Source organism: Kogia breviceps, chromosome 3 (genome assembly GCF_026419965.1).
Source record: "Kogia breviceps isolate mKogBre1 chromosome 3, mKogBre1 haplotype 1, whole genome shotgun sequence".
In the NCBI taxonomy this organism is placed as follows: Eukaryota; Metazoa; Chordata; class Mammalia; order Artiodactyla; family Physeteridae; genus Kogia; species Kogia breviceps.
Window position 1 is genome coordinate 153,378,034 of NC_081312.1, and position 13,597 is coordinate 153,391,630.

Below are 13,597 nucleotides of genomic sequence, written 5' to 3' on the forward strand. Positions count from 1 at the left end.
GCCATCCTCAGAAAATATTTAGGTCCATACCTGCACATTGGACCAGAAACCAGTGCAGAGCACACTGATCACCAGGATTTATGTGTGTGTACGTGTGGGGTGACATGCATAGCCAGGGGACCCTGTTAGGATTAGGAAGTGATAATATAGTCAGGGGACCCCACTGGGGTGGAAGTTGGCCCCAAGGTGCTCTAAGCATTCCAGGATCCAAAAGGGAGTGAATGAGCAGGGAGTGGGAGTCCAGATAGTCATTCTCTCTCTGTTGGAAGGAAAAAGGCAGAAATAATCAATGGGAAACCTAGATCCTGTACTAACATGAAGGAGATTCATCCCATCAGGAATCCAGGCCCCTGACATCCTGTCACTGACTCCTGACTGTGCCTTCCTGCCAGCTGTCATGGCTAAAGTTGGGGGCTAGAAATGCTCTGACTTCGGTCCCAGCCAGTGGTGGAAAGATAAGGAAGCTATTGCCTTAGGAGGCAGTTGGCTCAAGAGCAGGCTCCGCTCCTCCTGGCAGCCCCGCTCCCATTACTAGGAGCTCCCGATCAGGTCTTAGAGCTCACGGACCAGTCGTTGTGCCCAAGCCTCTCTTCTTTTGCCCCTCAGGCTCTTGAGTACATTCTCAATCCTTGCCATCCAATCACTGTGACTTCATGGTATCTGTCTTTCTCCTTTCTTGTCTAATCAACCTGTAAACCCACCTATCCTAGACACCAGCCTGTCAATAAACCCAGATGAGGTGGTGTGTGCTTTACCCCTGGGTTTCAGCTAAGCTACTGCCTTTTGCCTGGAGGTACACATGTGCAAGTTAGGAGAAGAACCCTTATCTGCCTCCAGATTCTCTCTGTCTGTTACTTGCTTCTCCCTGGTTCCTAGAAGCCCGTCCCAACTAGCCAGGAATTTAGCCTGGTTCACTTGGACCCTAAATGTCTGCTGTGTCTTTTCCCTTCCGGGCACGTAAGTCTCAGTTACCTGCACACTGCCACATGTCTGCTGTTGCCCCCAAACCTAACTCCTGCTCCCTCTGGGTTCAGGGTCTTGGACATGTCTTTTGTTATATCTTGGAAACCTTAAGACTGATATGCCCTTGGCAATCTGGGAGCTAGTACTTTCTTGGTGAATCTGGGGAAACCCTCTAGAGATAGTCACTGGGATGCAAAAATGTTCTCCTATTCAATTGAAGTTATAGATGTCTGGAACTTTCTACTACATGACTACAAAATGCAGCTATCTCTACCACTTCTGAGCCACTATATTGCTGTATTTTCACCAGAGACTTGGAGCTTTGTCTTTCATTATGAGAGCAGAAATAAGCCCTGCTATTGCTTGCATACCCCCAAACTACTGTGTTAATCTCAGGCTTTTAAATACTGCCATTGATAGAATTACTGTTGCATCTAGTCCTCTGTCATCCTTGACTTCTGTTCTTTTCCTGACTGGGAAGGCCCTCTCCAGATGGGAAAATATGGCTTGTTGGGTCCTTGGAACTCAACAGGCCACTAGGAGTTGCCCAAGGAAAATTGACCAGGTAAATTCTGATTCAGTTGGGAGAGTCTATTAGACCTTGTTTTGGGAGCCTGATGCCAAAATGTTAGGATCTGCTGTGTTCCCAGTGTCCACTAAGACAGCCCTAGTTTCCACCTCCAGGATGCCTGGACCTCCTGGAATGATTTTCTCTGTTTTTTGTAACAACTTTATTAAGATATTAATTCACATACCATCTGATTTATATATTTAAAGTATACAATTTGGTGTTTTTAAGTATATTCACCAAGTTGTGCAGCCATCATCACAATCAGTTTTAGAACACTTTCCCCCCAAAAGAACCCTGTATCCTTAAGAAATCACTCCCCATTTTCCCTCAAGCCCCCATTTCCCTGCTAGCAGCAGCGTCTGGCAACTACTAATCTACTTTCTATTTATTCTGGACATTTCATGTAAATGGAATCACACAATAAGTGATCTTCTGTGACCTCGTTCTTTAATTTAGTGTGTTTTCAGTCTTCATCCATGTTGTAGCATAAGTCAGTACTTCATTTCTTTTTAGGACTGAATACTGTTCCATTGTATGGCTATATCATATTTATCCATTCATCAGTTAGAATTTAGATTACTCGCATGTCTTTGGTATTACGAAAAATACTGCTCTGAACATTCATGTTCACATTTTTGTATGGACATATGTCTTCATTTCTCTTGGGTATATACTTAGGAGTAATAGCATGACCAGGATCTGTTTAAAACATAAAAGTTTTTGTGAAACTTAACTAATTCAGTTTATCCTTATGGTCACTGTGGACCTTTTGGCCTATTGTGAGGAGAAAAATGCCTTGCACATGTTAGAAATGCATTTCAGTATTCAGATGGTTGATAGGAAGGTGTGCATTTGTTTCTGACATCCTCTTGTGTATCTGGAACGCATTTTACATATTTTAATAGCCCTCAACTTGGTAATCTTTCAACTTTCAGTTAAACAGGATTTAGCCTTGTGAGGGTGCCTTGAGTTGTGTAATTCAGAATTATATCATTAAGATGAACCTTGGATACCCACTAACCCAAATTTTACAGTTGGGGAAGCTGAGGATCAGAGGGCATCACACAGTCCAAAACAGAAAACGAACAGCTTAATTGTCATTCTTTAGAGAGGGTTGATTGAACTGTCAGCGCTTATAATAAGCTTCTTAACTTGGTAAAAAGTAATGTTTTTAATTTCTTGGGTTCAAGCTTAAAATTTCCTTTTAAATACATAACTAAATTCTATAAAAACTGGAAAGCTTGGAGGATTATAAAATCCTCTGTATATGCAGGAAACCAGATACCTGCTCTGCACCAGACTCCATGCTCTGCACTTGCTTCTGGGCTTAATATCAGGGTATAAAATGAAGGCACAGTCTTTGTCCTGATGAAGTACAGCTTTTGATTATTTCAGCTTTACTGTCTCTAGTGCATTACTTATAGGCAGTGATACTTGCCTCCCTGTGATCCATTTTAATGTGGTTTTAGAGGCTTGGCCTCTACAAGTCCACTTATGTGTGGTTTTGAATGTGGGCTTTTAACCCTCACCCTGGATAATAGGGAGGGTAAGTCTGCAGTGACTGAAAACCACAGGAAAGTAGAATTTCCACAGGCATATAGTTATTTCTTCAACATTCCTGTTTCTGGTAGAAAAATTAGATACGCAAATTATAGATTTCCAAAAAGATAAACTTTTGGTCACATCCTGATATTGTGTATTTGTATATTCTAACTTGCCTTCACATCATACAGGAAATAAAAGTAAATCCATTTGTTGTCATTACTGATGATTAAGAATGTTTTACAGATCTGCTTTCATACTGGAGTGGCAACAGAGAATTCTTTTTCAATTCCCAAAAGTATGAAGCATGCAGACATATTCAATTTCCATCTTCCAGAGTGTATGTATGTATGTATGTATGTATGTATATAGCGTTGTGTTGTGTGTGTGTGTATGTGTGTGTGTGTATGTGTGCATGTGTACATACATGTATATTCTAGAAGTTATGCTTACCTTTTTAATACCCTCTGGTAAGGTTTTGTAATTTACTACATCATAACCATTCCTCACTAAAGTTTTCTCTGGTATCTTATATTATTTGTTGCATTTATGACCTTTCATTTTCACCCTTGTATTTTCTAAAAGCGCAGGCTAGTAGCACACGTGGACTTTGAGGCCTGGCCCCATTTTCGAACCCTAATTCTGCCACTCCCTTTGGGCTAGTTATTTAAGTTTGTAGAGGTTTATTTTTGTAAAATGAGAAGAGCCATATCTACCTTATTAGGATTAATGAAACGATTAACTGTTATTCTTTTTTTTAACATCTTTATTGGAGTATAATTGCTTTACAGTGGTGTGTTAGTTTCAGCTTTATAACAAAGTAAATCAGCTATACATATACATATATCCCCATATATTACTCAGCCATAAAAAGAAATGAAATTAACTGTGATTCTTAAACAAGGTTACGTTGGAGAGGTGTTTAATCACAGGGCCTGACACATGGTATATAATAAATGTTGGTGGGATGATTGGTTTATAATATAATAATAATAGGTTATTCATCTTATATTAGAATACTGTTTTTTTCCCCTTTTTAAAAAAAATCTGACTAAACTGCTGAAGCCCTTAATGCATCTAACAGTTTCGGAGTGCATTCTTTTGAATTCTTCAAGTAAATAATCAGCTGCAATTAATGATGATTTTTCTCTTTCTATTTCCAATAGTTATTTGTCTTGTTTATGTTTTATATCTTACTGCACTGTCCAGAATATCAAAAACGATAGTAAATAATGTGGATAATGCCAACTTTGCCTTGGTCTTGACATTAGCAGGAATCTCTCTATTGTTTCATTCAAAAACAACAGCCTATAAATATTTAGTGCACATTTTGTTGTGCCAAGCACTTGCCTAGGTGATATGGACTCAGTAGTTCCAACCTTTGGAACTCAGATCTACTGAGGAAAATATGTTACTCACATGATCACACACACATGTATGTAAAGTTACAGCTGGTTATAGCAGCTATAGAAGAAGTATGTGGTGCTATGAAAGCATATAATAGGAGGCATTTGACCTAATTAGGGAAGTCAGGGAAAGCTTCCCTAAGAACAATTACACTCGAACTTAAGTCTGAAAGATGAGGTATTAATTAAGCAAAAGAGAGGTTGGAGATGGTGGTACAGAGAGAATTTCCAGCAGAAAAAAAGATCGTGTGGAAGGGCCCTACGTGGCAGGAGGGCACATGGGACATTCCAGGAGCTGAAGAAGTCAGGCACAGCCTGGGTACTGAGAAAGACGGAGTTTAATGTGAGATGATGCTAGAGAGGAATGCAGGGGCCAGACAGTTAAGGCCTTACTGGCTGTGTTGATTTGACTCTTTATCCCAAGATCAATGAGAAGCCATTCAAGTCATTAAAGTGGGAGTTAATGATCAAATGTTTATTTATTTCAAAAAGGTTAGTCCGGTTGTATTGTAAAAAATGGATTAGAAGGGTTCATAGCAGATGTAAGAGGGACCATCAAGGAAGCTTTTGCCTGGTCCAGGCAAGAGCGTGGGCTGGAGTGGTGATGATGATGGAGATGGAGTGAGCAGGTGACTTTGAGAGATGTTGAGAAGGGAAGTCTGTCAGTGGAGTGGGCCAGTGGGAGTGAAGTGGCAGGTCTGAGTCCTAAGATTCTTTTCTGAGATGATGAGTGCTGACAGGCAGTCCAGTTTGGCAGAAAGAAATCATGACTTCAGTTTGGACATAATGATTTTAAAGTGCCTTTAGACTTCTAAATGGAGATGCTAAAGAGACAGTTGAATGTGTGCATCTGAAGCAAAGTGGCAAGATCTAGTCTGGAAATATACATTTACGAGTCATCTGTGTATGGAGAGAATTGAAGCCAGGGGCATGGATGCAAATCTTCAGGAAGAGAACACCTGTGAGCTGTGGGGAGGGTCTAAGAATGAGCTTTGAGGAAATTCAACATCCAATGGCTGGGTGGAGGATACTGAGCCACAAAAGTCAATACAATGAAGAGGTCAGCCAGATAGGAGCAAAACCAGGAGGGAGTGGTGCGGTAGGAACCAGAGTTGGCTGCCTTGGGGCCACTGAGAGGTGAAGTGAGGTAAACTGAGAATCAGCACCAGGTCCAGCAAGGGGAAGTCACTGATGACTTACAGGGTCAGCTCCATGGAGTGGTGGAGACGAAGTCAGACTTGAAAGGACGGAGGAGAGTGATAGGTGATGAAATGGAGATGAATAGATTCGATTTTCTTGTGGCAAAAATTATGATAAAGAAAACAGAGAGAGATAGAAGGCTAGAAGGCACAGTGGGTTAGGGGAGAGGTGTGTGCGTGTGCTGTCATTTAATGACAGAGAGCCTTGGGTGCATTTAAAAGGCAAGGAGAGGGGAAATTAACAGTAACACAATCATAGTAGGGGACTTTAACACCCCACTTTCCGCAATGGACAGATCATCTAAAATGAAAATAAATAAGGAATCACAAGCTTTAGATGATGACACATTAAACAAGATGGACTTAACTGATATTTATAGGACATTCCATCCAAAAACAACAGAATACACTTTCTTCTCAAGTGCTCATGGAACTTTCTCCAGGAGAGATCATATCTTGGGTCACAAATCAAGCCTTGGTAAAGTTAAGAAAATTGAAATTGTATCAAGTATCTTTTCAGACCACAGTGATAAGAGACTAGATATCAGTTACAGGAAAAAATCTGTAAGAAATATAAACACCTGGAGGCTAAACAATACACTAATTAATAACCAAGAGATCACTGAAGAAATCAAAGAGGAAATTAAAAAATAACTAGAAACAAATGACAATGAAAACACGATGGCCCGAAACCTATGGGATGCAGCAAAAGCAGTTCTAAGAGGGAAGTTTATAGGAATACAATACTACCTCAAGAAACAAGAAGAATCTCAAACAACCTAACCTTACACCTAAAGCAATTAGAGAAAGAAGAACAAAACCCCCTCAGAGTTAGCAGAAAGAAATCATAAAAATCAGATCAGAAATAAATGAAAAAGAAATGAAGGAAACAATAGCAAAGATCAATAAAACTAAAAGCTGGTTCTTTGAGAAGATGATAAACAAAATTGATAAAACATTAGCCAGACTCATCAAGACAAAAAGGGAGAAGACTCAAATCAACAGAATTAGAAATGAAAAAGGAGAGGTTGCAACAGACACTGCAGAAATACAAAGCATCATAAGAGGCTGTTATAGGCCACTTTATGCCAATAAAATGGACAACCTGGAAGAAATGGACAAATTCTTAGAAAAGTACAATCTTCTGAGACTGAACCAGGAAGAAATAGAAAATATAAACAGACCAATCACAAGCACTGAAATTGAGACTGTGATTAAAAATCTTCCAACAAACAAAAGCTCAGGACCAGATGGCTTCACAGGCGAATTCTATCAAACATTTACAGAAGAGCTAACACCTATCCTTCTCCAACTCTTCCAAAGTATAGCAGAGGGAGGAACACTCCCAAACTCATTCTATGAGTCCACCATCACCCTGTTACCAAAACCAGACAAAGATGTCACAAAGAAGGAAAACTACCGGCCAGTATCACTGATGAACATAGATGCAAAAGTCCTCAACAAAATACTAGCAAACAGAATCCAACAGCACATTAAAAGGATCATACAACATGATCAAGTGGGGTTTATCCCAGGATTACAAGGATTCTTCAGTATACGCAAATCAATCAATGTGATACACCGTATTAACAAATTGAAGGAGAAAAACCATATGATCATCTCAATAGATGCAGAAAAAGCCTTCAACAAAATTCAACACCAATTTATGATAAAAACCCTCCAGAAAGTAGGCATAGTGTGAACTTACCTCAACAGAATAAAGGCCATATATGACAAACCCACAGCCAACATCATTCTTAATGGTGAAAAACTTACACCATTTCCACTAAGATCAGGAACAAGACAAGGTTGCCCACACTCACCACTATTATTCAACGTAGTTTTGGGAGTTTTAGCCACAATAAAAGGAATCCAAATCAGAAAAGAAGAAGTAAAACTGTCACTGTTTGCAGATGACTTGATACTATACATAGAGAATACTAAGGATGCTACCAGAAAACTACTAGAGCTAATCAATGAATTTGGTAAAGTAGCAGGATACAAATTTAATGCACAGAAATCTCTTGCATTCCTATACACTAATGATGAAAAATCTGAAAGAGAAATTAAGGAAACACTCCCATTTACCATTGCAACAAAAAGAATAAAATACCTAGGAATAAACCTACCTAAGGAGACAAAAGACCTGTATGCAGAAAACTATAAGACACTGATGAAAGAAATTAAAGATGATACCAACAGATGGCGGGACCTACCATGTTCTTGGGTTGGAAGAATCAACATTGTGAAAATGACTGTACTACCCCAAACAATCTACAGATTCAGTGCAATCCCTATCAAACTACCAGTAGCATTTTTCACAGAACTAGAACAAAAAATATCACAATCTGTATGGAAACACAAAAGACCCTGAATAGCCAAGGCAATCTTGAGAAAGAAAACAGCTGGAGGAATCAGGCTGCCTAACTTCAAACTATACCACAAAGCTACAGTAATCAAGACAGTATGGTACTGGCACAAAAAACAAAATATGGATCAATGGAACAGGATAGAAAGCCCAGAAATAAACACACGCACATATGGTCACCTTCTCTTTGATAAAGGAGGGAAGAATACACAGTGGAGAAAAGACAGCCTCTTCAATAAGTGGTGCTGGGAAAACTGGACAGCTACCTGTAAAAGTATGAAACTCCCTAACACCACGCACAAAAATAAACTCAAAATGGGTTAAAGACCTAAATGTAAGGCCAGACACTATCAAACTCTTAGAGGAAAACATAGGCAGAACACTATATGACAGCAATCACAGCAAGATCCTTTTTGACCCATCTCCTAGAGAAATGGAAATAAAAACAAAAATAAACAAATGTGACCTAATGAAACTTAAAAGCTTTTGTATAGCAGAAGAAACCATAAACAAGACGAAAAGACAACCCTCAGAATGGGAGAAAATATTTGCAAATGAAGCCACTGAGAAAGGTTTAATCTCCAAAATATACAAGCAGCTCATGCAGCTCAATATCAAAAAAACAAACAACCCAATCCAAAAATGGGCAGATGACCAAATAGGCATTTCTACAAAGCAGATATACAGATTTCCAACAAACACATGAAAGGATGCTCAACATCACTAATCATTAGGGAAATGCAAATCAAAACTACAATGTGTCACCTCACATTGGCCAGAATGGCCATCACCCAAAAATCTACAAACAATAAATGCTGGAGAGGGTGTGGAGAAAAGGGAACCCTTTTGCACTGCTGGTGGGAATGTAAATTGATACAGCCACTTTGGAGAACAGTATGGAGGTTCCTTTAAAAACTACAAATAGAACTACCATACGACCCAGCAATCCCACTACTGGGCATATACCCTGAGAAAACCATAATTCAAAACGAATCATGTAGCACGATGTTCATTGCAGCTCTATTTACAATAGCCAGGACATGGAAGCAACCTAAGTGTCCATTGAGAGATGAATGGCCAGGACATGGAAGCAACCTAAGTGTCCATTGAGAGATGAATGGAGAAAGAAAATGTGGCACATGTACAATGGAATATTACTCAGCCTTAGAGAGAAATGCAGTTGAGTTATTTGTAGTGAGGTGGATGGACCTAGAGTCTGTCATACAGAGTGAAGTAAGTCAGAAAGAGAAAAACAAGTATCATATGCTAACACATATATATGGAATCAAAAAAAAAAAAAAGAATGGATCTGAAGAACCTAGGGTCAGGACGGGAATAAAGACACAGAAGTAGAAAATGGACTTGAGGACACAGGGAGGGGGAAGGGTAAGCTGGGACAAAGTGAGAGAGTGGCATGGACATATATACACTACCAGTGTAAAATAGATAGTGGGAAGCAGCCGCATAGCACAGGGAGATCAGCTCAGTGCTTTGTGACCACCTAGAGGGGTGGGATAGGGACGGTGGGAGGGAGACGCAAGAGGGAGAGGATATGGGGATATATTTATACATATAGCTGATTCACTTTGTTATACGGCAGAAACTAACAACATTGTAAAGCAATTATACTCCAATAAATATGTTAAAAGTAAAGTAAAATAAAATAAAAATACACATACAAAAATAAAGGCAAGGAGAAAGTTCCAGAATGAAAGCAAAAGGCAAAGTATCAACAAATGTCCTAAGATGCAAGGGAGTGAAATTCAAAGCCTGGTTGTGGAGCTTAGTCTTAAATAGTTGGAGGAGCAGCTCCTAATGGAAACTGGCAAGGGAAAGACGAGGTTGGATGTGAGGGTAGGTGGGTTTATCTGCTTGATCGCAGGAAGTTCCTATCTGGTTGTTTCTGTTTGAGTGTGTGTGAATATTTGTGTGTGAGTGATTTGGTATGTGAATGCCCCGTTGTTTGAGGTCACATGTAGTATTCTTTTAACTTGATTACAATGTGGTAGTATTTAGGCTTTTCCATGCATGTATGAATGATATTGATGCATGTAGGTATCATCTATTGAGCGTGGTGGAGTACAAGAATGCCTTCCTGCAAATGAGAAAGTAGGACTGCAAGCTGATTTGGCCCACTATGGGCTCATTTTAGCATACTTCCTATGGAGATGTGTTCCCGACATGGTACATCAGCAATAGCTGTTTTGTTCTCTTCAAATCCCTTCAAATCATAACAGGCCTCTAGCTGTAGTTTCTTCCAGCTACTCTTGATATAATTGGTCACTTCCTTTCAGGCTCCAGTGATGTTTATGATGCCCTTCATAAGGCCAAATGGCTTTCAACAGTCCTTAATTTTTACCAGCTGTCTCCTCATCTGGCTCCTAAAAAAGAACTCACCTATTTGGAGTGCTTTATAAAACTTGCATTTTCATACCAAAATTGCACTCCTCTGGGTCCATACCATATTATGGTTCTACTTTTTTTCATTACCTGGGAGTTTATAGTAGTATTTATTCTATCATACTAGTTAATCAGCAGAGGGAAAAAAACCTATGCTAACTGTTCTTTTCAATATGGCCCTCGGCTTGCATTTGTCATATAGCATTGTATAAGGCAACACTATATGAAGTAGATCTGTTTTTTTCTTTTATAGATTTTTGTCATCAGGTTTATACTTCTTTTGTGAGATGAATTGGAGTTTTCCATACCTTTCAGTAATTTAAATAGTTCATATCATAGATGCTATCTGTTCAAAAAGTTTGAAAGAATTTGTTTCTACAGCTGTCTAAATTCAGTTCTTGCTTTTCCCTCTTGAGGGCAGGATTGAGGGGGGAGCATTGTGGCTGGATCTTTAACATCATTTTTGAGTTTCCCCCCTGCTTATTGTTATACACAAGGTCTTAATTTTAAAGTGAATTTCATAATTTAGATTTTCTTGGAAAAAATTCATCTATTTCATGATATTAAAACCATCATCAAGAGATGTTCATCAAGTCTCAAGTTGCTTTAAGGCTTCCTTTTCTCTTTTTTCTTGTCACAATGTGTAACCTAGTCACTCTTTTTGACCTAGGAGTTTTATAGGAAATGACTTTAAAAAAATTCTAATGTTTGGATTGGGGGGTGGGTTAATTGTTTATTATTCATTTATAGTTGGACTCTTATGGTCAAGAATGTTACTTGCATAATTTCTGGCTTTTGGAATTTAGTGTTTTCTTTATAGACCCATATAGGATCAATTTTTGTTACTGTGCCACTGGTGCTTAAAAAGAGCATATTAGGGCTTCCCTGGTGGCGCAGTGGTTCAGAGTCCGCCTGCCGATGCAGGGGACGCGGGTTCGTGCCCCGGTCCGGGAGGATCCCACATGCCGCGGAGCCACTGGGCCCGTGAGCCATGGCCGCTGAGCCTGCGCGTCCGGAGCCTGTGCTCCGCAACGGGAGAGGCCACAACAGAGAGAGGCCCGTGTACCGCAAAAAAAAAAAAAAAAAAAAAAAAAAAAAAAAAAAAAAAAAAAAAAATCACAAGGTCTTAATTTTAAAGTGAATTTCATAATTTAGATTTTCTTGGAAAAAATTCATCTATTTCATGATATTAAAACCATCATCAAGAGATGTTCATCAAGTCTCAAGTTGCTTTAAGGCTTCCTTTTCTCTTTTTTCTTGTCACAATGTGTAACCTAGTCACTCTTTTTGACCTAGGAGTTTTATAGGAAATGACTTTAAAAAAATTCTAATGTTTGGATTGGGGGGTGGGTTAATTGTTTATTATTCATTTATAGTTGGACTCTTATGGTCAAGAATGTTACTTGCATAATTTCTGGCTTTTGGAATTTAGTGTTTTCTTTATAGACCCATATAGGATCAATTTTTGTTACTGTGCCACTGGTGCTTAAAAAGAGCATATTAGGGCTTCCCTGGTGGCGCAGTGGTTGAGAGTCCGCCTGCTGATGCAGGGGACATGGGTTCATGCCCCGGTCCGGGAGGATCCCACATGCAGTGGAGCGGCTGGGCCCATGAGCCATGGCCGCTGAGCCTGCGCTCCGCAACGGGAGAGGCCACAACAGTGAGAGGCCCACGTACCGCAAAAAAAAAAAAAAGAAGAGCATATTACATCTGTTTCTAAGGGCCAAGGCTATTTGGTTATTTTATCAACATAATTTTCTTATTCAAATCATTTTCCCACTTTGAAAAATAATTTGATACATTAAATAGTGGGTGTCATCTTAAAGGTTCTAACTATAGATTTTTTTATTGCTCCAGGTATTTCTTTGTGTGTGTGTGTGTGTGTGTGTGTGTGTGTGTGTGTGTGACGTTACTTGGCATGTTGAATTAGTCAAGATTTGTATACAAGAAATCCAACTCAAACTAACCTTAAACCAACAAAAGGGAATGTATTAGCTCATTTATTGGCTCTGCTTCCCCTCAGTCTGTGTTTTTACCCTTTAATTATGAATTCATTTCTTGATGTAGGCTTTGGATATTTTTTTTGCCAAAGAAAAAACAACCCTCTTACTTTGACATTGTAGAAGTCAAATGTGAAGTGGGATGTTGTCTCATGCTACCAAAGGAATTTATTAGAAAAATTACATCGAAATTTCAACACTTGATTTATTTTATTACTTTTAAATGCATGTTTGCAATTACTATCCACATTTTAAGTATAAGATGAAGTAAACTTATTTTTATAGTTTTTACTTTTGTGGATAAAGGTTTGCTCAAACCTCTTGAAGTAAAACGTGGTGAAGTCATGTTGTAGGCCCAGTACGTGGGAAGGGAGATATTCTCGTGGTCGTCTTTGGAAAATGCATTCTACCTCAATAAGTATCCTAAATCGCCTATTAAACTTTTATATTTTTTTGAGTAACGTTGCTTTAAGACCCAAAGATTTGTCACAAATGTGAAATTCCATCAAAATGGTTAAAATGAGATAACTTTGGTGCTTTCAGACTCACCCCCCAATCTCCAGAAAATGTTTCAAAATAGTCTCTAAGTGTAGTTTCTAAATAATTTTGATTACAAATTAAAATATATGTGAGAGATAACTGAATTTTTCTCAGATTAAAAAGAAATGAAACCCGCTAGAAAATGAACATCTATGTCCCTGTAAAATCACTAAGAAAGTTTGACATTTGCTGGTGAGAACCCAAGGTGTGATGTTGTAGCAGTGTCTCCTTGTATTTCAGGTTAGCCAGTGTTTATTTAAAAAAGAAAAAGGTTCATGGAAGATGCATGGAGATTTAAGACCTAATCCTGCCATGGATGGGAGCATAAGATTACAACTGAAGAAAGCAAAAGAAAATTTAGTGAAAAGAACTGAACATCTCAAATACATATTTTATATATACTTTTGGCCTGTACTGCATTCTGCGAAGTATTGTAAAATGGTTGAATTGAAACATGGCATTTGGAAAAAGAACCACAATCTTTTAATGGAACACACATTTTTGCATGAAACTGAATACATTTGTGTGTTTCAAATAGCATAGTCAGTCGCTATTACAATTTTCATTTGACTTTTTTCATCAAAAGTTTCATTTATATTTTGTTCAGT

General features: G+C 38.7%; 1 protein-coding gene across 6 annotated transcripts in view; it reads left to right on the forward strand.

The window, feature by feature from the left end:
* Positions 1-13,597, forward strand: part of ADAMTSL3 (ADAMTS like 3) — a 468,377-nt gene that overhangs the window by 293,878 nt on the left and 160,902 nt on the right. The gene's annotated exons all lie outside the window — the stretch shown is intronic.